The sequence below is a fragment of the Callorhinus ursinus genome, unplaced genomic scaffold (assembly GCF_003265705.2).
Source record: "Callorhinus ursinus isolate GAN/ISIS: 27379988/994484 unplaced genomic scaffold, GSC_fseal_2.0 scaffold29, whole genome shotgun sequence".
Lineage (NCBI taxonomy): Eukaryota > Metazoa > Chordata > Mammalia > Carnivora > Otariidae > Callorhinus > Callorhinus ursinus.
This window is the reverse complement of record NW_027397091.1, coordinates 13,883,922-13,910,227: the sequence shown is the minus strand read 5'-3', so window position 1 is coordinate 13,910,227 and position 26,306 is coordinate 13,883,922.

Genomic DNA, 26,306 nt, shown 5'->3' with positions numbered 1-26,306 from the left:
GTTCTCTTATGTACTCTCTGTTTATAGCAGGCAAAATCATGACCACCACCACCACCCCGAAGATGTTTGGGTTTAGGTTTACCAATGAAGCGAACTGGGCCAATACACAGCCTTTCTTGTAAGAATCTGGGACTGGAATTCAGAGGCGCCATGAATCCCTACTGATGATTTGATCACAGGGTATGTAAATTCTGAAGATGTGACATGTTCACCATTAGCCATGAACACAGAGAGTCAGAGACAACATGTCTGCAGGGAAATCACAATGAAGCAGACAGGCTAAGAATAGAGATACGGGGGGGATGAGTTAGCCTGTTGATGGGTATTAAAGAGGACGTGTTCTGCGTGGAACACTGGGTATTATGCACAAACAATGAATCATGGAACACATCAAAAACTAATGATGTAATGTGTAGTGATTAACACAGCAATAAAAAATTTAAAGAGAAAAAAAGAATAGAGATACGAGTGAGGGAGAGAGAATTTGAGAAAGTGTGAATTAGTTGGCTTGTTGTTGATATACTCCCCCCAGCCCCCTCCCAAGGCCCTGTGACACCTACCTGTGCTTCCTGAAAACCATGTATTAGGTTTCACTTCAGTTATCCTTCTTTCACTGTCATGTAAGAAAACTTGAACAATATAAACTAAAACCCCATTGTGAATGATTTCCTAAAGCAATTCAGACTCCCCAAATTCAAGTGTGTTTATTTGTCATACCCTACTGATAAGTACACAAAAAATAGGCTCATCCATTTTTTTTATAATATAGCTTTTGGCATAAAACATAATAACGATCTGAAGTGAAAACATGACAGAATTTGCAACCAACCAATTGTTTCAAGAGTCTTCTCTAACAGCAAACACAATTTGCCTGTACTTGTAATTACACCATGACTATTATATCTTTGTGTTTACAGTTTTAGTTTAGTTTTTTGGTGGTTATTATTGTTTCCAAAATAAGACATAAATATGGCTAAAAACTGAAAGCAGAGAAGGGTCAAACTGAAAACCAGTGGTTTTCTGCCCCACCACTTGCCACTCCTCCTCTCACTGTGAGAATCCATAACATTTTACCATGTATCTTCTCAGTCCAACAGTGATTACCTCCATGTTTTAAATGAAGTGATTATGTCGCTTTCTTGATTCATCTTTTTTTAAAGATTTTATTTATTTATTTATTTATTTATTTGAGAGAGAACGAGAAGTAGGGAGGGGCAGAGGAAAAGAGAGAGAGAGAAGCAGACTCCTTGCTGAGCAGGAAGCCTGATGTGGGGCTCGATCCCAGGATCCAGAGATCATGACCTGAGGTGAAGGCAGATGCTTAACTGACTGAGCCACTCAGGCACCCCTCTTTGCCTATTTTTAAATAGGGTAATTGTTTCTTTGTTGTTGAGTTATAGGAGTTTCTTACACATTTTGGATTCCTTATCAGATATATGTGTGCATATATTTTCTCCCATTCTGCAGGTTACCTTTTCAATATGTTGATGATTTCCTTTGCTGCATGGAAGGTTTTTACTCTGATGTAGTTCCACTTGTCTATATTTGCTTTTTTTGTCTACATTTTTGGTGTCATAGCCAAAAAATCATTGCTGAGACCAATATCATAAAGTTTTTATGCTGTTTTCTTCTAGGTATGTGATAGTTTCAGGCCTTATGTTTAGGCCTTTCATCTCTTTTGAGTTGATTTTTGTTTATGGGCTAAGATAAGGATCTGATTTCATTCTTCTGCAGGTGGCTATCCAATTTTCCCTGCACCATCTGTTGAAGAAACTATCCTTTTCCCATTGTGCAATCTTAGAACCCTTGTCAAAGATTATTTGACCACATATATGTGGTTTTATTTCTGGGCTCTCTGTTCTGCTCCATTGTTCGATATTTCTGTCCTTATCCCAGTACCATATTGTTTTGATGACTATAGCTTTGTAATATGTTTTTTTTAAAAGATTTATTTATTTATTTTGAGAGAGAGCATGCATGCCTGTGTGTGTGCACAAGTTGGGGAAGGGCAGAGGGACAAGGAGAGAGAGAATCCTCAAGCAGACTCCCCACTGAGCATGGAGCCTGATGCAGGACTCCATTCCAGGACCCTGAGATCATGACCTGAGCTGAAATCAAGAGTCAGACACCTAACCAACTGAGCCACACAGGCACCCCTGTAATATGTTTTGAAGTCAGAGTGTGAGGCTTCCAGCTTTTTTCTTCTTTCACAAAATTGTTTTGACTATCTGGGGTGTTCTGTGGCTCCATTTTAATTTTAGGATGGATTTTTCTATTTCTGTGAAAAATTCCACGGTAATTTTGATAGGGAGTGCACTGAATCTCTAGATGGCTTTGGGTAGCATGGACATTTTAACAATATTAATGCTTCCAATCCATGAACAGAGGATATCTTTCCATTTGCTTGTGTTTTTTTCAATTTCTTTCACCAAAGACCTTTAGTTTTGAGTATACAGATCTTTCACCTCCTTGGTTAAATTTATTTCTAACTATTTTATTGTTTTTGATTCCATTATGGGTGGGATTTTTTAATTTTCCTTTTCAGATAGTTTGTTAGCATATAGAAATGCAACTGATTAATGAATGTTGATTTTGTATCTTGCAACTTTACTGAATTTGTTAATTAGTTCTAATCTGTTTTTGGTGAAGGACTTTCTTCATATACAATCAAATCATCTGCAAACAAAGACTATTTTACTTCTTCCTTTCCTATTTGGTTGTCCTTTACTTTTTTTCTTGCCTGATGTGCTGGTTAGGACTTCCAGTATCATGTTGAATAGGAGTGGTAAGAGTGGGCATGGGTACTCTGATCTTGTTTCTGATCTTAGAGAAAAAGTTTTCAACCTTTCACCCCTGAGTGAGCTAGCTGTAGGCTTGTTTTATATGGCTTTTATTATGTTGAGTTATGTTCCTTATATACCCAATTTGTTGACTGTGTTATGAAAGGATGTTGTACTTTGTCAAATGCTTTTTCTGTATCTATTTAGATGATCATATGATTTTTAACTTTCATTCTATTTATGTGGTGTATCACATTTATTGATTTGGTATGTTGAACCATCCTTGCATCCCAGGGATAAATCCTGTTCTTTCATGGTATATGATCTTTTAACATGCTGTTCAGTTTGGTTCATTAAGATTTTGTTGAGAATTTTCACATCTATGCTTACCAATAATATCAAGGTATAGTTTTCTTTTCTTGTAGTGTCCTTATTGGGCTTTGGTATTAGGGTAATGCTGGCCTCATAAAATGGGTTTGGGAGTATCTCCTCCTTTTTTAGTTTTTGGAAGAGTTTAAAAAGAAATGACACTAATTCTTCTTTAAATGTTTGGTAGAATTCACCAGTGAAACTATTTGGCCCAGAACTTTTCTCTGTTAAGAATTTTTTATTACTCCTTTTAGGTCTCTTAATATTTGCCTTATGTATTTGGTTCTCTGATGTTGGGTGCATAAGTATTTACAAATGGTATATCCTCTTATTCACCCCTTTATCATTATGTACATTGTGTACATATGTACATTGCATACCATATGTTACAGTCAGTCTTAAAGTCTGTCCCATCTGATACAAGTATAGCTACTTCAAACACTGTCAACCATAGCCAAATTATGGAAAGAGCCCAAATTATGGGAAGAGCCCATTAACTGATGAACGGATAAAGATGTGATATATATATGTGTGTGTGTGTATATGTGTGTGTGTGTGTGTGTGTGTGTGTGTATCTTCCTCAACCATCCAAAAGAATGAAATCTTGCCATTTGTAACATGTGGATAGAACTAGAGTATATTATTTTAAGTGAAGTAAGTCAGAGAAAGATAGATAACATATGATTTCACTTGTATGTGGAATTTAAGGGAAAAAACAGATGAACATAGGGGAAGGGAAGGAAAAATAGAATAAGATAAAAACAGAAAGGAAGGCAAATCATAAGATACTCTTAACCAGGGGCGGAGCAAGATGGTGGAGGAGTAGGAGACCTGGATTTCGTCTGGTCTCAGGAATTCAGCTGAATAGGGATCAAACCATTCTGAACACCTACGAACTCCACAGGAGATAGAAGAAGAGAGTAGCAACAACTCTCTGAACAGAGAAGCGACCACTTACTGGAAGGTAACACGTGTGGAGAAGTGAATCCAAGGCGATAGTCGGGAGGATGGACGGCGGGGGAGGGGGCCTCCACCGCTTCTGGCAAGTGATAGAGCCGCGGAGCACAAAATCGGAACTTTTAGAGATCGGCTCCGCTGAGAGACGTCGTTCCAGTGGCTAAGTTGGGGGTGGAACCCTCGCAGGACAGTGTGGTCTCAGGACCCTCAGGGTCACAGAAAGACTGGTGGTGCCTGAGTGCAGCAAAGCTCCCAGGTATCAGAGTGGAGAAGCCGGCTGCAGAGACGGAGCCGAAGCGCGGGCTCTCAGCTCGGGGTTGCCATAAACTGTGATCCACGGCCCAGTCAGGCCACTGCGCCTCCAGCAGAGACCCAACAAGTGGAAGATCCGGGGAGATTCCCCTTCCTCCCTGGGGAGAAGAGGCGCCGGAGCGCACTGCAGGGATCTGCTGGGTTTGGAGACTCCACAAGGGGTCAGGTGCCAGAGATAGAAACGCTCGGTCACAGGCCGGGTGAGCACGGAGTGCGGCCAGAGACCAGGGAGATGAGAGTGACTGCTTTTCTCTGGGTACGCACTGAGGAGTGGGGCCCCAAGTTCTCGGATTCTCCGGGTGGAGATTGGGAGGCCACCATTTTCACCCTGCTCCTCCAAAGCTGTACCGAGAGCTTGCAGGGAAAAAAAGCTCCTGAGAGCAAAGCCGAGCAGCTTGCTTAGCCCGGACCAACAAGGGCAGGGCAATTCTGCCTCCAGCAAAGACATTTGGGAACCACAGCAACAGGCCCCTCCCCCAGAAGATCAGCCCCAACAGCCAGCAAGCCAAGACCAAGTTTACCGATCAAGGAGAACCGGAGAACTCCAGCGCTAGGGGAATACTGCACATAGAATTCATGGCTTTTTTACCATGATTCATTATTTTTCAGAGTTACTTTTTTTAACTTTTGTTTTAAATTTTTCTTTTTCCCTTTTTCGACCAACATCTTATCAATCCCTTTTTTAAAAAAACATTTTTTATTTTTCATTTTTAGAGTCATATTTTATCCCTTCATAGTAGTTGCTCTTTTTTTTCATATATATATATATATAAGTTGTTCTCTCTTTAAAATTTTGAGATACAGTTTCTTCTAACAGATCAAAATATACTCTATATCACTAGTGTATGCCTTTGTTCTAATCTCCTGCCTAATCACATTCTCTCCCTTTTTTTTCTTTTTTTCTAAATCTTCTTTCTTTTTTCAAACAACTTCTTATCAATTCCTTTTATAAAATCTTTTATAATTTTCATCTTTATAGTCATCTTCCATCCCTTCATTGTATCAACCCTTATTTTGTACATAAGTCTTTCTTCCTCTAAAATTTTAGGAGACACTTTTCCTAACAGACCAAAATATGCCCAAAATCTAGTGTGTGGCACTGATCTATGCACTAGCCTGATCATATTTGATCATATTCTGTTTTTTTTGTATTGTTCTGTTTTTTTTTTATCTTTTTCTTTTTGTTTTTTTTTTTTCCTTTCGTTTTTCTTTCTTTCCCTTTCTTTTCCCCTGGTTTCAGGTCTTTTCTGATTTGTATAGAGTATATTTGCTGGGGACATTGTTAACCTGTTAGCATTTTGTTCTCTCATTCATTTATTCTCCTCTGGACAAAATGACAAGGTGAAAAAAATCACCTCAGCAAAAAGAACAAGAGGTAGTACCTTCAGCCAGGGACCTACTCAATATGGACATTAGTACAATGTCGGACGTGGAGTTCAGAATCATGACTTTAAAGATACTACCTGGGCTTGAAAAAAGCATGGAAGTTATTAGAGAAACCCTTTCTGGAGAAATAAAAGAACTAAAATCGAACCAAGTCGAAATCAAAAAGGCTATTAATGAGGTGCAATCAAAAATGGGGGCACTAACTGCTAGGATACATGAGGCAGAAGAGAGAATCAGCGATATAGAAGACCAAATGATGGAAAATAAAGAGGCTGAGAAAAAGAGAGATAAACAACTACAGGATCACAAGGGCAGAATTGGAGAGATAAGTGATACGATAAGATGAAACAACATTAGAATAATTGGGATGCCAGAAGAAGAAGAAAGAGAGAGAGAGGCAGAAGGTATATTGGAGCAAATTATAACAGAGAACTTCCCCAAGGTGGGGAAGGAAACAGGCATCAAAATCCAGGAGGCACAGAGAATCCCTCTCAAAATCAATAAAAATAGGTCAACACCCCGACATCTAATAGTAAAATGAGTCTCAGAGACAAAGAGAAAATCTTGAAAGCAGCTCGGGAGAAGAGATATGTAACCTATAATGTTAGAAACATTAGATTGGCAACAGACCTAACCACAGAGACCTGACAGGCCAGAAAGGACTGGCATGAGATCTTCAGAGCACTAAATGAGAAAAATATGCAGCCAAGAATACTATATCCAGCAAGGCTGTCATTGAAAATAAAAGGAGAGATAAAAAGCTTCCAGGACAAACAAAAACTAAAGGAATTTGCAAACACGAAACCAGCCCTCCAAGAAATATTGAAAGGGGCCCTCTAAACAAAGAGAGAGCCTAAAAGCAGCATAGACCAGAAAGGAACACAGACAATATACAGTAACAGTCACCTTACAGGCAATACAATGGCACTAAATTCATACCTTTCAATAGTTGCCCTGAATGTAAATGGGCTAAATAACCCAAACAAAAGACACAGGCTATCAGATTGGATGAAAAAACAAGCCCCATCGATATGCTGTCTGCAGGAGACTCATTTTAGACCCAAAGACACCCCCAGATGGAAAGTGAGGGGGTGGAAAACCATTTACCATGCAAATGCACACCAAAAGAAAGCTGGGGTGGCAATCCTTATATCAGACAAATTAGATTTTAAACCAAAGACTGTAATAATAGATGAGGAAGGACACTATGTCCTACATAAAGGGTCTATCCAACAAGAAGATCTAACAATTGTAAATATCTATGCCCCTAACATGGGAGCAGCCAATTATATAAGGCAATTAATAACAAAAGCGAAGAAACACATTGACAACAATCCCATAATAGTGGGGGACTTTAACACCCCCCTGACTGTAATGGACAGATCATCTAAGCAAAAGATCAACAAGGAAATAAAGACTTTAAATGACACACTGGACCAAATGGACTTCACAGACATATTCAGAACATTACATCCCAAAGCAACGGATTACACATTCTTCTCTAGTGCCCATGGAACATTCTCCAGAATTGATCACATCCTAGGCCACAAATCAGGTCTCAACCGGTACCAAAAGATTGGGATCATTCCCTGCATATTTTCAGACCGTAATGCTTTGAAACTAGAACTCAATCACAAAAGGAAAGTCGGAAAGAACTCAAATACATGGAGACTAAAGAGCATCCTACTAAAGAATAAATGGGTCAACCAGGAAATTAAGAAGAATTTAAAAAATTCATGGAAACCAATGAAAATGAAAACACAACTGTCCAAAATCTTTGGGATACAGCAAAGGCAGTCCTAAGAGGAAAGTATATAGCAATACAAGCCTTTCTCAAGAAACAAGAAAGGTCTCAAATACACAACCTAACCCTACACCTAAAGGAGCTAGAGAAAAAACAGCAAATAAAGCCTAAACCCAGCAGGAGAAGAGAAATCATAAAGATCAGAGCAGAAATCAATGAACTAGAAACCAAAAGAACAGTAGAACAGATCAACGAAACTAGGAGCTGGTTCTTTGAAAGAATTAACAAGATTGATTAACCCCTGGCCAGACTTATCCAAAAGAAAAGAGAAAAGATCCAAATCAACAAAATCATGAATGAAAGAGGAGAGCTCACAATCAACACCAAAGAAATACAAAGAATTATAAGAACATATTATGAGCAACTCTATGCCAGCAAATTAGATAACCTGGAAGAAATGGGTGCATTCCTAGAGATGTATCAACTACCAAAATTGAACCAGAAAGAAATAGAAAACCTGAACAGACTTATAACCACTAAGGAAATTGAAGCAGTCATCAAAAATCTCCCAACAAACAAAAGCCCAGGGCCAGATGTCTTCCCAGGGGAATTCTATCAGACATTTAAAGAAGAATTAATACCTATTCTCCTGAAACTGTTCCAAAAAATAGAAATGGAAGGGAAACTTCCAAACTCATTTTATGAGGCCAGCATTACCTTGATCCCAAAACCAGACAAAGACCCCATCAAAAAAGAGAATTACAGACCAATATCCTTGATGAACATGGATGCAAAAATTCTCACCAAAAACTAGCCAGTAAGGTCCAACAGTACATTGAAAGGATTATTCACCATGACCAAGTGGGATTTATCCCTGGGCTGCAAGGTTGGTTCAACATCCGCAAATCAATCAACGTGATACAATACATTAACAAAAGAAAGATCAAGAATCATATGATCCTCTCAATAGATGCAGAAAAAGCATTTGACAAAGGACAGCATCCTTTCTTGATCAAAACTCTTCAGAGTATAGGGATAGAGGGTACATCCTCAATATCATAGAAGCCATCTATGAAAAACCTACAGCAAATATCATTCTTAATGGGGAAAAGCTGAGAGCTTTTCCCCTAAGGTCAGGAACGCGACAGGGATGTCCACTTTCACCACTGCTATTCAACCTAGTATTAGAAGTCCTAGCCACAGCAATCAGACAACAAAAAGAAATCAAGGCATCCAAATCGGCAAGGAGGAAGTCAAACTCTCACTCTTTGCAGATGATATGATACTTTATGTGGAAAACCCAAAAGACTCCATCCCTAAGCTGCTAGAACTCATACAGGAATTCAGTAAAGTAGAAGGATATAAAATCAATGCCCAGAAATCAGTGGCATTCCTATACACCAACAACAAGACAGAAGAGAGACAAATCAAGGAGTCGATCCCATTTACAATTGCACCCAAAACCATAAGATACCTAGGAATAAATTTAACCAAAGAGGCAAAGGATTTGTACGCAGAAAACTAGAAAATACTCATGTAGGAAATTGAAGAAGACACAAAGAAATGGAAAAACTTTCCATGCTCATGGATTGGAAGAACAAACATTGTGACGATGTCAATGCTACCTAGAGCAATTTACACATTCAATGCAATCCCCATCAAAATACCATCCACTTTTTTCAAAGAAATGGAACAAATAATCCTAAAATTTGTATGGAACCAGAAGAGACCCCGAATAGCCAGAGGAATCTTGAAAAAGAAAAGCAAAGCTGCCAGCATCACAATTCCGTATTTCCAGCTCTATTTCAAAGCTGTCATCATCAAGACAGTATGGTACTGGCACAAAAACAGACACATAGGTCAATGGAACAGAATCGAGAGCCCAGAAATGGACCCTCCACTCTATGGTCAACTCATCTTTGACAAAGCAGCAAAGAATGTCCAATGGAAAAAAGACAGTCTCTTCAACAAATGGTGTTGGGAAAATTGGACAGCCACATGCAGAAGAATGAAACTGGACCATTTCCTTACACCACACACAAAAATAAACTCCAAATGGCTGAAAGACCTAAACGTGAGACAGGAGTCCATCAAAATCCTAAAGGAGAACACAAGTAGCAACCTCTTCGACCTCAGCCGCAGCACCTTCTTCCTAGAAACATCGCCAAAGGCAAGGGAAGCAAGGGCAAAAATGAACAATTGGGATTTCATCAAGATAAAATCTTTTGCACAGCAAAAGAAACAATCAACAAAACCAAAAGACAACCGACAGAATGGGAGAAAATATTTGCAAAGGACATATCAGATAAAGGGCTAGTATCCAAAATTTATAAAGAACTTATCAAACTCAACACCCAAGGAACAAACAATCCAATCAAGAAATGGGCAGAAGACATGAACAGACATTTTTCCAAAGAAGACATCCAAATGGCCAACAGACACATGAGAAAGTGCTCAACATCGCTCGGCATCAGGGAAATCCAAATCAAAACCTCAAGGAGATACCACCTCACACCAGTCAGAATGGCTGAAATTAACAAGTCAGGAAACGACAGATGTTGGCGGGGATGTGGAGAAAGGGGAACCCTCCTACACTGTTGGTGGGAATGCAAGTTGGTGCAACTGCTCTGGAAAACATTATGGAGGTTCCTCAAACAGTTGAAAATAGAGCTACCATACGATCCAGCAATTGCACTACTGGGTATTTACCACAAAGACACAAATGTAGGGATCCGAAGGGGTACGTGCACCCCAATGTTTATAGCAGCAATGTCCACAATAGCCAAACTCTAGAAAGAGCCAAGATGTCCATCGACGGATGAATGGCTAAAGAAGAGGTGGTATATATACACAATGGAGTATTATGTAGCGATCAAAAGGAACGAGATCTTGCCATTTGCAACGACGTGGATGGAACTGGAGGGTGTTATGCTGAGTGAAATAAGTCAATCAGAGAAAGACATGTATCATATGACCTCACTGATATGAGGAACTCTTAATCTCAGGAAAGAAACTGAGGGTTGCTGGAGTGGGGGTGGGGTGGGAGGGATTGGGTGGCTGGGTGATAGACATTGGGGAGGGTATGTGCTATGGTGAGCACCGTGAATTGTGCAAGACTTTTGAATCACAGATCTGTACTTCTGAAACAAATAATGCAACATATGTTAAAAAAAAGAAAAAGAAGAAGATAGCAGGCGGGGAAGAAGGAAGGGGAGTAAGTCAGAGGGGGAGACGAACCATGAGAGAGGATGGACTCTGAAAAACAAACTGAGGGTTTTAGAGGGAAGGGGGGGTTGGGTTAGCGTGGTGATGGGTATTAAAGAGGGCACATTCTGCGTGGAGCACTGGGTGTTATGCACAAGCAATGAATCATGGAACACTACATCAAAAACTAATGATGTAATGTATGGTGATTAACATAACAATAAAAATAAAAAGAAATTTTTTAAAAAGATACTGTTAAACATAGAGAACAAACTGAGGGTTGCTGGAGGGGAGGTCAGTGGAGGGGTGAGCTAAATGGGTGATGGGCATTAAGGAAGGCACTTGTTGTGATGAGCTCTGGGTGTTATATGTAAGTGATGAATCACTGAATTCTACTCCTGAAACTAGTATTACACTGTATGTTAACTAACTTGAATTTAAATAAAATTTTGGAAGAAAAATAAATAAATATAGCTACCTCAGCTTTCTACCATTTTGCTGATATCACCAAACTAACTCATTATTATTGACTTAGCATTTTATTATTGTCTCATCATAAAGAGAGCCAGCCTAAACAGAGCGGAATTACTTATCATGTATATATTTTAAAAATTAATTTGATTTATTTTTATTATATTGATTATTTTAAATTTTATTTTTAAACTAAGCCAACTTACTGCCATTATAAATAACTCCTATTCGTGGCAAAAGTAGTGGTTTTTCCTATTTAACAGTGCTATTAAAATTATATGTTTAAGTAAAAAATGATTGAAAATAAAAGAAAATTCAAGTAAATAATAATACATGTTGTTTAAAATATGGCAAAACTCATATACGTAAAGTTTAGGAAATGTATTTGTCAGCTGGTATCTGAAAGAGCATTTTCTTATTTTATACACCTTCAAAAGTGTGCCTTGCCCTTTTTTTTTTTGTAAACGATGAGGATAGAAAGGCCCATTTTACTTCTTTCCACCTGTCTTCCTTTTTCCAATTTCCGAATCCATTAACTATAGCTTTGCACTTTCAAGATTGATAAGATTTACATTCTGTTTTTTTGCCCTAATAAATTTCCACTCATTTTGCCTAGTTTATTCTAAAAGTGTATAACTACAAGTGTTTATATCATTACAATTATGTTTTTATTCCATCACAGAGCCATGTAGTATACCATCTCTATTCTTCCTATTTTACAACTGTGAAATTCAAGATTTAATGAATTGTTTTATTACATCCTATTATTTTTATTTATTTATTTTTTAAGATTTTATATTTATTTGACAGAGAGAGACACAGTGAGAAAGGGAACACAAGCAGGGGGTGTGGGAGAGGGAGAAGCAGGTTTCCTGCAGAGTGGGGAGCCTGATGCAGGGCTCAATACCAGGACCCTGGGATCATGACCTGAGCCAAAGGCAGATGCTTAATGACTGAGCCACCCAGGTGCCCCACATCCTATTATTTTTTAACATCATGCCAAATTTCAGCTTCCTGCATACTTGGACCATGACTTTCTTTTAGAGTTTTCTGTATATGATTTTTCTAAAATTTCTCAATGCTCTTCTGTCTTTAAATTGTTCACACACACATTTGATAAGAACTTATTGAGTATATACCAAGTGTCAGGCAAGGAACAAATAGTCAATGATCTCTGACCTCATGGAGCTTACATTCTATAGGGGAAGAAGGCAATAAACAATAAACATAATCAATTGATCAATTAATCAATCATATCACAGGCTAACAGAGCAGAAAAGGAGAGATTGGAAGAGCTGGAGTGAAAGATAATTTGCAAGTTTAAATATGATTATCTGGATAAGCCTCATTTAGATGACATCTGCACAAAAACTTAAAGGAGATGTGGGAGTTAAATGTATGGACACCTGGAGTAAATGCATTTATGTCAGAGGAACAGCTGATGCAAAAACCCTAAGGTGGGGGTGTGTCTGTTTTCTTTTGGGGAATGTTGAGGAAGCCAGGGTGGTTGGAGTTGAGTGAATGAAGGGGAGAGAGGTGGGAGATGGGAAACAAAGGGTCAGATTAAGCAAAACTTGTAAGCCATCATAAGAATTGTGACTTTGGGGGACACCTGGGTGGCTCAGTCGGTTAAGCATCTGCCTTTGGCTTGGGTCATGATCCCAGAGTCCTGGGTTCCAGCCCTGCATCGGGCTCCCTGTTCAGCGTGGAGTCTGCTTCTCCCTTTGCCTGCCTCTCTCTCTTTCTGACAAATAAATAAATAAAATCTTAAAAAAAAAAAGAAGAAGAAGAAGAAGAATTGTGGCTTTGGGGCACCTGGGTGGTACAATCGGTTAAGAACCGGACTCTTGATTTTGGCTCAGGTCATGATCTCAAGTTCATGAGATCAAGCCCCGAGTTGGGTTCCATGTTCTGCATGAGTCTGCACAAGTTTTTCTCTCCCTCTTCCCCTCCTCCCTGCATGTGCTTTCTCTCTTTCTCTCTCTCAAAGAAATAGATAAATCTTTAAAAAAAAAAAAAGAAGAAGAAGAAGAAGAATTGTGGCTTTTGATGTGAATGAAATGGAGAGCTACTGGTAGGTTCTGAGCAGAGGAGTGACATGATATCTCTGAAGCCCTGAGACTAGACTAAGGGAGGAGGAGAGTAGAAACATACATGTCAGGGGGCCATTGAAGTGATCCAGGTGACAGATGATGGTGACTCAGACAAGGGTGGAAGTAGCAGAAGTGATGGGAACCATTCCAACTCTGGGTATGTTTTGAGGAACAGCAGATGAGATTTCTGGCAGGTTGGATGTGGGGTGAGAAAGAAGACTGAAGGACAACTCCAAGATGTTCAGCCAATCAGAGCGATTGGAAGGATGGTGTTGCCAACAACTGAGGTGAAGAAGGCTGGCCATGGAACAGGTTTCAGAGCAGGTATGGTGGACATCAGACTTCAGTTTGGGACATGTTGCATTTGAGATATCTTATTATACTTCCTAAGGAAAGAATGATTACACGTCCTAAGGAAGAACATTCCTAGAACATTGTAGAATAAATGTCAGAATCTCGCTCCTTATTGCTTGAAAAAGTTTTATTAGATTCTTCCACGTTCCTGTTCTATTTCAGACAAATTTCATGCTGGGCCATATAACTATCATCCTGAGATTCATTTTCTTTTGATTTTTAGGATGAAACTCTGATTTGCGTGTACCACAACCTCCTCACTCTTGGTATTTACTGTCTCGAAGTAAATATTCAGGTAACTTTCTCAGAAAAGATACACAAAACTTTCTAAGACTAAACAAGTCTGAAAATGAATTTAACTTGACTTACATTCAGTAATTACTTTAGCTATGAATAGAAGTCTATACCTCTCAGAACTTTAAAGTTTTTGCATCATGCTCTTCTGGAATCCATTGTTGCAGAAGAGAAGTCTGCTGACAGTCTAGGTCTTATTCCTTTATTGTGACCCCCACCCCCAAGATTTTATCTTTATCCTATATGTTCTAACATTTCACAGAAATGTGACTAGGGCTGGGACTATAATTATTTATTCTGCTCACTATCCAGTGGAACCCTTTCTTTCTGAGAAATTTTCTTCCATTCTGTCCCTTCTAGATTGGTCCTCTATACTTTTACATTTCCTTTCATATTTTATTCTCTGGATTCTGAGTGATACCCTGAATTAGTCTTCCAAACTTCTAAATATATGCTTTCTAAAAATATCAACAACCATATGTTTAATCTCCAACAACAATTTATTGTTTTCCACTCCATTTTCATAACATCCTATTCCTGTTATATGGATGAAATGTCAACTCTGATTTCTCTCACAGTAATAGTTTGTTTTACCATCTCTTCAGTTTTTATAATAATCTTTTTTCTCCTCTTAATAGCTCCTCTATTACTCTCCATCCTTCTCTTACATGCTACAGGTTTTCTTCCAATGTCTATGTTTGGATTTAATTAATATTTTAAAATAAAAGAAAGGTGGCTGGTAACTCAGTGAATATATGTGAGATCTATTATCCACCAAACCCTGGGGTGAAAATAATACATACCTATGCTTGGGGCTCCCCCAGATGCCATAAGTATATATTTATTCTGAGACATGAACACCTGTCCCAGGTCTCCTAGTTATCTTTACATTTACTGTACAATTCCTTTTGAGAGAAACCTGATTATATGCCTGGGGTGAGCAAGGGTAAACACTGGGATGACTGAACTCTGAATAGGTGGGAGAGAACAAGGGGAGTGAAGGTGGACTATTTGTGATGCAATCATTAATTACTCCTCTTGTTTTTATCCCCACTTCTCACCCTCATATTCTCTGGTGCCCACCATCTCTGAATGTAGAACCTAGCTAGGGTTCTTCTGGGCAACCTCTCTCCACTTATTCTGGCTGTGATCTTGTCCACTCAGTTTTCTCCTCCATCTTCTAGCCAACATATAGAAATTTACATCATTCATCAACTGCTAGCCAGACTTGTATTCTCTTTTATATATGCAGTGGGCATCTCAGATTGAGGAAAGACACAAAAGAGTGCTCAGTCTTCTGTGCTCAAATGGAAACCCTTATACATTGAATTGAAAGGGTCTGATCCTAGGAAGCTGCTCCTCCTCCAGCTTCCACACTGCCCTACACAGGACTGGAGGGAACGCCCACAGGTCTGTGTACTCCTAGTTAAGAGCATCTGTGTTAGAGTGCCTTAATCAAGTGTCCACAAAATGTGGTAGCTTAACAACATAAAAATTTATTTCTTTTACACATAAACATCCAGATAAGGGATTCAGAGCTTGTAGGGTATCCCAATAATGTCAGAAATCTGGGCCATCCTCAAGTTGCAGTTTTTATACATTATGGTCCAAGATGCATCCTCTGGGTTATGGTATCTCATCCGTATTTTTGCCAAAAGGAAAGGAGAAAGGGGAAATGGGATGGAGGATGGAGGGCATGGCCCTTACATTTTAAAAGCAAGACTAAAAAGCTGCACACATCAAATTTACTCACATCCCATTGTCTAGGACTTAGTCGTTTAAGCCACACCTAATTGCAAGGGGGACTGGGAAGTAAGATTCACTGGGTAGTCACATTTCTAATTTATCCAACTAAAAATTCTATTACTGTGTAAGAAAGTGAATAGATATTAGCCACACCACATCATCATTCCTTCATCCTCTAGACTCTGCTACTACCTTTCCACCAGTCTTGGCATTGTCCACAGCATGGTTCAAGGAGTGCAGTCTCTAGAAAACCACTTTCCTCCTCCCCCACACCCAACAAAAGTAGGTGCCTTACTACCACAAAGTTGTGTAGATTTCAGCCCAAGGAAAAGCTACATTTGAATTGATCATTTCTTTCCTCCTAAGTGACCAAACATAACTGAGACCAAACATAATAATCATATTTATAAATGAAAATGGGCTTAACTCTCAATTAAAAGATTTCAGATGAACTATCAAAAAACAACAATCCCATAATATGTTTAAGAGACACCCTTGGGGTTCCTGTGTGGCACAGTTGGTTGAGCACCCATCTCTTGGTTTCTGCTCAGGTGTGATCTTAGGGTCGTGAGATTGAGCCCCACGTGGGGCTCAGCATTCAGCATGGAGTCTGATTAAGACTCCCTCTCCCTCTCCCTCTGCCCCTCCCCTCCACTCTCACTCTCCATCTCTCTCTAAAATAAATAAATAAATCTTTAAAAAAAAGACACACACTTAAAATGCAAAGATTCCAAAAGATTCAAAGTAAAATGATAGGCAGATACACCAAGCAAGGAGAAATAAGAAAGAAGGGGATATGAGTGCTATCTGATAAAGTAAAATTAAGACCCAAAAATTTTTATGAAAGATATTTCTGGAGGTTACAAATCATGACAGAATACATAAGACTTATTAATATCTATGCCCCAACACACCCTATAAGTATCATAAAGTAGAAACTATCAGAGATAAAAGTAAAACTACACAGAAACCTAGGATAATAGGAATGTTAAACAACCTCTCTCTAATGAGACTGAGCAGCAGAATAAAACTTTAGATGGATCTAGAAGTTCTAAACATCATCTCATCAATAAGGTAGAAGTGACAGGCATATATTGAACTCTGAACTCCATAATAGAGAATACGCCTTTTCAAATGTCATGGAAGACATAAAATTTTACCATCTCTTGAATCACAAAAGAATCTTTAATAAATTCCCCCATACAGAGATAATATAAACAGTGATCCCTGACCACAATGCAATAAAACTGGAAATTAATAACAAGCCAAAAAACTCACTCTACCTGAAAAGTTAAAAAAGCTACACAATACTTGGGTCAAAGCTGAAGTAATGAGAGAAACTGCAAAGTTTCTCAAATATAAGAATAATTTCTAATGACATATCAGAATCTATACAATATAGCTAAAGCAGCTATCAGAAAAAAAATTTATTAAATACATTAAAAATATGAAAAAAGTAAAATAAATTAACTAAACACCCAACACGAAAACCTAGGAAGGGTAAACTAAAGAAGCAGACGAAATAATTAATAGTTATATAATTATCAAATTAATTAAAAATAAACAGTAATAAAGATTTTGAGTGGGAGGGGTTTGATTTATGAGTTCTTTTCCCTAATGCTTTAAACATTATTTTGTTTTAAGAAAACATATAAAGAAGGGCGCCTGGGTGGCTCAGTCAGTTAAGCAGCTGACTCTTGATTTTGGCTCAGGTCATGATCTCAGGGTCTTGAGATGGAACCCCTCGTTGCGCTCTGAGCTCAGTGGGGAGCCTGCTTCTCCCTCTCCCTATCCCTCTCCCTCCCCTCCCCCCACCTGCTCATGCTCTCTCTCTCTCAAACAAACAAATAAATAAAATCTTTTTTTAAAAAAAAAGATGTGTAAAGATACACAAAAGTAAAAAGAACAATGAACTCTCATTCAATTATCTACACCTGACTATTCTTGTTTCATTCATACCTCTACCAACTTTTTCCTTCCCACCCTCTCATTGAATTATTTTGAAGCCAATCCCACCTCACACAAAGTGAAATCCAGAATTCTTACCATGGTCTACAAGACCCTACATGATCCAGTTCCCGATTAATAACATATCTCCTTGCCTCTGACTCTCTACCGTCTGCCTTCCTGACCCTCCACTCCAGCCACAGTCAGCAGGAGTCCTCCTCCACATTTGCCCTTGCTTTGTCTTCTACCTTGAGGGCTCTGCATGCACATAATTGTGTGACTGATTCCAATACTTTTGTTCGAATAACTGTGAAGTTTTTCAGAGACTATTTCTCTGACTACTCTCCAGCATTTTCTACTATTTCCTTGTCCTACCTTTTCCCCCCCTTCAAATTCTTACTGCTGCCTGACTTGAAATCAAAGATTTAATATTTCTTTATTATCTGTGTCTCCTCATTAGAATGGAGGCTTCATGAGGACAAAGGCTCCCTCTTCTTTGCTGCTATATCCCTGGAGTCTGGACAGTGTCTGGTATGTAATAGGTTCTCAGTAAATACATTCTGAATTTGTCTAATGAGTATTTATTTTTGAAAGATTTTCAAATAAGACCTGGCTATATAGTTGACAGGCGTACCTATTACACGAACATCTCTATTAACTCAGTCTTTAGCAATAAATGTAGCAAAAATTTTATAAACTAATGAAAGGAATGAATTATCATATCCCAGTTTCTCAGCAGAAACACCATTAGAGAACAAAATAATTTAGGAGGCATAAGGATCCACTTCAAGATAGCACAAAGGGGATTGTGGGAATGAATATTATTAAGTGATGTTAAAATCATGTCAAAGGTGCTAGAAAATATAAAATAAGATTTTAATATAATCTTTAATAACTAACTTTAAAAAAATCTTCTACATATGCAATAAAACTTGAAACAATGCATAAATGCTATTGCTTTTTTCCTGAAGACCTGCTGTTACATGTTAGTAAAAGACCAAGCAAGTGCCTGGGAGCATCCAAGCACAGTGTTGTAGAGGGTCTAGTATGCATCTTTGCAGCTGTAGACAGATGGTGGCTGCAAAAGTATCTCTCTCCCAGCAGATTCTGTTCTTCTCTTTAATTTTCATTTCTTTTTTTTTTTTTAATGATTTCATTTATTTGAGAGAGAGAGTGAAAGAGTGCATGAGCAGGTGGAGGGGGGCAGAGGGAGAGGGAAAAGCAGACTCCCCCCTAAGTGGGGAGCTGAAAGTGGGGCTCCATCTCAGGACACTGAGATCATGACCTGAGCCAAAGGCAGACGCCTAGCCAACTGAGCCACCCAGGCACATTAACTTTCATTTCTGATGCCCAAAATAATGCCCAAATTAGTTTTTGTTCAAGATGAATGACAATGAAGATTAAGGCAAAACTTTAAATTGTACTTGTAAGAAAATGTGTTTATGTATTTCATTGTGTAGTTTAAAAGTAATCAAAGAATTAAAAGCCAAAAGAGAACCAGCAGTTATCAACATGTCTACTAAGTTTTTACTAACCCATGTTTGGGGGGATGTTTAGAAGAGAAGGTTTCTCCACCCCTGTCTGAGTACTACCTACTGTCTTCCCAGCACACACCATCTTTCTCCAGTTCCTTTTTCCTGCTCCAATCAGCCCAGGAAAGAGCAGCAGATCTGGAGCACATCCAAACATACAATTGGGGGGAAAAAATCAACAAGACAACAGAGTGGGGGAATGTATAACATTCTCCACATAGGCTGAGAACCCCCTACTCTAGCCATTTTTTTTCTCCACCAACTGTTCTAGACCAATGCTGCCCAACAGAACTTCATGCAATGCTGGAAATAATTCTATGTTTGTGCTGGTCAATGAAATAGCACTAACATCATGTGGCTACTAAGCATCCACAATGTAGTCAGTGCAACTGAAGAGCTGAACTTACTAAATTGTACTTAATTTTAATTAATTTACATTTAAGTAGCTGCATGTTACTAATGGCTACCATATTGAACAGCATAGTCCCCAGGTAGGGATGAGATGATGGCCACCCCATAAGTCTGGCTTAGCCACCTCTTGTAGTAGTTCTTTGGGATGTGTCTGGTGGCTCTTGTTAAATGATCTTCAGATATAAGTTTGTTTCTGGTTTTGCTTAATTCAGAGACAAAAAACAAAAATACTACATCTCCTTGTTAACATCCTGATATGCAACAGATGAAATGCTCATTCAACCTCAGACAATTCTCAACTTGGATGTTGACCTTCTTCCCACTCATTTACTCACAAACCTCCCTATTGAGTTACCTTCACCATACTAAATGCTCCACTATCATTCATCTTTTAAAACATTTTCTGTTGACCTCATATTTTCCTCTAAGTCCCATTTCTCTGTTCCCTTTTATAGTAAACTACTCCCAAAGAGTGGCCTGTGTTTCTCCACTTCCTCAGCTTCCATATGTCCTAGAACCCACACTTACTAGGCTTTTCCCCACAGAATTCCACTAACACCTCCATGTTACCAAACCCAGTGATCAATTCTCACCTCTCATCATCCTATAGCAGCCTTTGACACAGTTGATCACATTTTTCTTCTTGAACTACATTTTCTTTTGTTTCTGGTTCACTAACCATTCATTGAACAAATATTTATTCACTGTTACTTGAAAAATAATCCCTCTGAATATATATTAGCACTCCTCTTTTCTCAGCTGCATTAATAGACAAATGGTACAAAATAATCATTATAACACTGTATCATTAAGTTTGTAATATTTTATAGATGAATACTTGTAATAATAACAGTACAAAAGAAAGCAAGGAGATATAGAGCTATTTAGGGGAAACATTCTATATGTTATACTAACCTAAGTTAGTATAAATCTGAATTAGATTCTGATAAGTTAAAATGTACGTGGTAAACAATAGAACAATTACTAAGAAAATTACTGAAATATAATAGTGAAAAATTCTTGGAGAAATTAGGATGCTACACTAGAAAGTATTTGCTTAATGCAAAAGAAAGCAGTAAAAGAGAAATAGAAGAACAAAAAAGACATGAGTAATATAGAAAACAAAAAGTAAAATGGCAGACATAAATCCAAATGTATCAGTAATAACATTAATTGTGAATGGATTAAACAATCCAATAAAAAAAACAGAGACTAGCAGAATGAATAAAAAAACATGACCTATGTGTTGTCTACAGGAGACATAACTGTATTTTTTTATTGAAGCATAATTAACATACAGTGTTATATTAGTTTCAGTGTCAGGAGACCTGCTTTAGATAAAAAATGCAGTTGGAATTTTGATAGGAATCAAACATGTAGATCAGTTTTGGTAGAGTTGCTCTCCTAAGATTAAATCTTCCAATCCACGGCCATGAGTTTTTTTCCCCTTTATGTACATCTTCTTTAAAATTTTTAAACAGTATTTTGTAATGTGAATGTGAAGGTTTTGCAATTTCTTGGTTATTTATTCCTAAGTATTTTATTCTTTTTGATGCTATTATAAATGGAATTATTTTCATAATTTTATTTTGGTTTGTTCATTGCAAGTATATAAAAAAATTGATCTTGTTTCCTGCAACTTTGCCAGGCTCATTTACTAACTTGAACACTTTGTTCATGAATTTTTTAAAAAGTGTTTCTATATGTAATATCATGTCTTCTGCGAGAAGAGTTTTATTTTTTCCTTTCTAATCTGGATATACCTTTTACCCTGTTTTTTTTTTTTTTTTTTTTTTCTTGCCTACTTGGCCCTGGCTAGAACTTCCAGTACATTGAATAGAAGTGGAGAGAGGAGACATTTTTGTCTTTTTCCTGATCTTGCAAGGAAAGCATTCAGTTTTCCTCACCATTAAGCATGATGTTAGCCGTGGGTTTTTCACTGATGCTCTTTATTAGTTGAAGAGGTTCTTTTCTATTCTTAATTTGTTGACTGTTTTTATAATGAGAGAGTATAGTATTCTGTCAAATGTTTTTTTCCTGCCTCAATTGGGATGATCATGCAATGTTTTCCTTCATTCTATGAATATGGTGTATTTCATTGATAGATTTTTGTTATGTTGAATCACTCTTGCATTCCTGGAGTAAATCCAGTTGGGCATGGTGTATAATTATCTTCATATGCTGCTGAATTCAGTTTGTTAGCATTTTGTTAAGGATTTTTGCATCTATATTTATAAAACATATTAGTGTGTAGTTTTCTTTACTTGTGGTGACTTTTTCTTTGGTATCAGAATAATACTGGTTTCGTAGACTGAATTAGGAAGTGTTTCTTCCTCTTACATTTTTTAGAAGATTGTGAGAAAAATTGATGTTCATTCTTCTTTAAATATTTAGTAGCATTCACCAATGTAGCCATCTGGTCCTAAGCTTTTCTTTGTTGGAAATTTTGTTTTGTTAAATGATTCAATCTCCATACCAGTTGTAGGTCTATTTGGATTTTACATGCCTTCTTCAGTTAGTTTTGGTAGTGTGGGTTTCTTAGAATTTATCCATTTCATTTAGGTTATTTAATTTGTTGGTACAGAATTGTTTATAGTATTCTCTAATAATTCTCTTTATTACTCTCAGGCTGTTAATAACATCCCCACTTTCTTTTAAGATTTTAGTAGTTTGAATCTCCTCTTTCTTTCTCTCTCTCTCTGTGTCAGTATAGCCAAAGGTTTGTCAATTCTCTTGATCTTTTCCAAAGAATCAATTTTTGGTTTCATTGTTTCACTCTAGAGTTTTTCTATTCTCTATGTCATTCACCTTCATCTAATCTTCCTTATTTCCTTCCTTCTGCTTTCTTTGAATTTAGTTTGCTCTTTCTTTTCTAGTTTTTAAGGTAGAATGTTAATTTGAGGTATTTCTTCTTTCTTGAGGTAGGCTTTTACAGCTATAAATTTCCCTGTAAAAACTGCTTAACTGCATCCCTTATGCTGTGTTATGCCTTCATTTTCATTCATCTCAAAACATTTTCTAATTTCCCTTGTGATTTCTTTTTTGATTCATTATTTAGGAATGCATTGTTTAATTTCTCTGTATTTGTCAATTTCTCAGGTTCCTTTCTGTTACTAATTTTCAATTTCAACCCATTGTGATCAAAGAACATAATTTGTATGATTTCAATTCTTTTAAATTTACTGAAGCTTGTTTTATGGACTAACTTGTGGTCTTTCCTGGAGAATGTTTCATTGCTTAAGAAGAATTTATTGTTCTTATGTTTTCGTGTTGTCAATTAGGTCTAGGTTGTTAATAGTGTTGGTTAAGTCTTATATTTCCTGTTTATCTTCTGTCTGGTTGTTCTGTACATTATTGAAAATGGGGCATGAAGCATCCAATTATGACTGTTGAATTTCCTATTTCTCCCCTCAGTTTTGTCAGCCTTTGTTTCACATATTTTGAAGCTCTGTTGTTAGGTACATGTGTGTTTGTAATTATTATAACTTCTTTATGGACTGACCCTTTTATAACTATAAAATGTCCCTATATATGTGTAGTAACATATTTTTCTTTTAAGGTCTCTTTTATCTTATATTAGTGTAGCCATCCCATCTCTCTGATGGCTGTTATTTGCTTATATATTTTTCCATCCTTTTACTTTCAACCTATTTGTATCTTTGAATCTTGTCAGAGAAAGAGCGATCACAAGCAGGGAGACCACCAGGCAGAGGGAGAAGCAGGCTCCCCACTGAACAAGGAGCCCAATGCGGGACTCAATCCCAGGACCTGGGGATCAGACCCGAGCCAAAGGCAGACGCTTAACCAACTGAGCCACCCAGGTGTTCCTCCAACTGCATTTTTGACAGAAATAGACAAGCTGATCCTAAATTTTATATGAAATTGTAGGGTAATCCAAATAGCTAAAATCATCTTGAAAAAGGAAAACAAAGTTAGACAACTCACACTTCCCGATTTCAAAACTTACTATAAAGATACAGTGATCAAAACGGTATTAGTGGCATAAAGGTAGACATAGATCAATGGAATAAAATTGAGAGTCCAGAAATAAACTCAAACATCTATAACCAATTGATTTACAGCAAAGGTGCCAAGATCTTTCAGTGGGGAAAGAATATTATTTTCTTTTTTTTTAAAGATTTTATTTATTTATTTGACAGAGAGAGAGAGAGACAGTGAGAGAGGGAATACAAGCAGGGAGAGTGGGAGAGAGAGAAGCAGGCTTCCCGCTGAGCAGGGAGCATGATGCGGGACTTGATCCCAGGACCCTGGGATCATGACTCCAGCTGAAGGCAGACACTTAACGACTGAGCCACCCAGGTGCTCCAAGAATATTATTTTCAACAAATAATCCTGGGACAAGCGAATACCTACATGCAAAAGAATGAATTTGGACCCCTACCTCACACCATATATAAAAATTAACTAAAATAGATCAAAGATCCAAATATAAGAGATAAAACTCTTAAAAGGAAATTATGTTGGGGGAGGGCCTATAGATGGTGTATTAAATGAAAAATATGCAGATCATGACCTGCTGAATGGGGAGGCACAAGCTATCAACACAGGGTCAGCCAGTAACTTCCTCAGTCTGAGTTTCCACTTTGAGGAATTGAAAACCCTTGGGTCTTTTTGATTGAAGGCAGTTTCAATACACTTACACAAAAAAAGTAAAGTCACAACATTAGTTACTTAGATGTCCCAGAAACAGGGGCGGGGTGTGCAATGAGCTGGGGAAGGGCAGTCCTCCATCCCAGGTCAGGAGTGAGCAGGAGATAAAGAACAGGGTAGCAAGCACTTATTACTTATAAGGTGGTTGGGGCAGAAGTCACTAACCTTTTGCTGGCTCAACTCTAAGTGGTTGTTTTAAAAGGTGCCCCAGGAGAACAAAGAGGGAACTTGGGGGTGCAAATCCTAAACTCAGGTCCTGATCTAAATGTCCAGACTCTGGGTGTGAGCAAGTTGTCATACTATAAAATACCTATGCAGCAACCCAAACTAGCTGTTTGTTTGTTTTGTTTTGTTTTGTTTTTTATCAGAGACATAGGTCTAAATCTCCATGATCTTGTATTGGTCACGGTTTCTTAAGTAGGACACCAAAGCACAAACAATAACATAGAAAAGAGATAAATTTGACTCATTAAAATGGAAAACTTTGGTGCCTCAAAGGACACTACTAATAAATTTTAAAGACAACACACCTAATGGGAGAAAATAATTGCAAATCATGTATCTGCTAAGAGTCCAGAAACCAGAATATGGGGGGGGCGGAATCCTACAAAACCATAAACCGCTCAATTGAAAACTGAGCACAACCCTTGAATATTTCTCTGGAGAAGACAGACAAACGGCAAATAAGCACATGAAAAGCTGCTCAATATTGTTAGTTATAAGGGAAATGAAAACCAAACCACAATGAAATCCCACTTCATATACATGAGGATGGCTATAATACAATAATAATAATAATAAGTGTTGGAAAGAATGTGGAGAAATTGGAACATTAATACATTGCTGGTCAGAAAGTAAAATGGTACGGCCACTGTGAAGAACATTTTGGCTGTTGTCAAAAACTAAGCATAGTATGATTATAAGACCTATGTATGTACCCAAGAGAAATGAAAGCATATGTCCACACAAAAAATTGTATGTGAATATTTATATAAGGCCCAAAGTGGAAACAAAATAAATGTCCATTAACTAATCAACAGATAAATAAAATGTGGTTTATCTCCATACAATAGAATACCACACAGCACAAAAAAGACATAAAATACTAATGTATGCTAAAGCATGGACAAACCTTGAAAATATCATGCTAAGTGAAAAATCCAGACAACAAAAAGCCACATATTTCATAATTCCACTGATAGAAAATGTCCAGAATAGGCATTAAATAGTCATAACCCATAAAGACAGAAAGTAGAGTCATGTTTGCCAAAAGTTGGGGGCAGGGCAGAATGGGGAACTACAGAATGGGGTACAGGGATTCTTTTTGGGTGATACACTCCAAAATTAGATCATAATTACAATTGCACAACATTGTGAATGTGCTAAATGCCTCTAAATTATACACTTTAAAAAGGTTAATATGGTGAATTTTAGGTTACACGCATTTTTCTTTTCATTAAGAAAGCAGAGAAAAATGAATATGGCAGAAAGGAGAAAACAATTAAGAAGACCAGCGCACGGACCCATGTCCACAGCAGCAGCAAGACTAGCTGGACCAGGGAGGCGTGGGGTGGCACATCACATGCACCTGTGGCAGGAATCTTTATTCTGAGTGGTCTATGCGCTGCTCAAATTCAGGAACTTGCTACTAAAGGAAGGAGAAAACAGATTTGGGGAATCCATTGGTGGTCTTTGCCAAATATCCCTTGGCTTTCATCTTGAATTGTTTCTCAACAAAGCCACCATTAGGGAAAGTAAAACCAGGACCATTTAAAGGTCAGGGCCAGAACCACAGGCAGTATTTCTGCCAATCATCCCCACAAAGTCAGGCCTCATGCCAGATTGAGGCTTTGTGAAGACCCAGAGCTGTGCCTTCTTGTATTCGCTTGGATCAGCTAGTGCATTGGTAGACTCTGTGTCTTCAGGTACATTCTCTGTCATGAGTGATATCTGAGCCACTCTTGTTAGCGGTAGACTCTGAGGCGGGGAAGGAGAACTAGCAATTGCTGCCTAGCAAACCACTCCTAAACTTAGT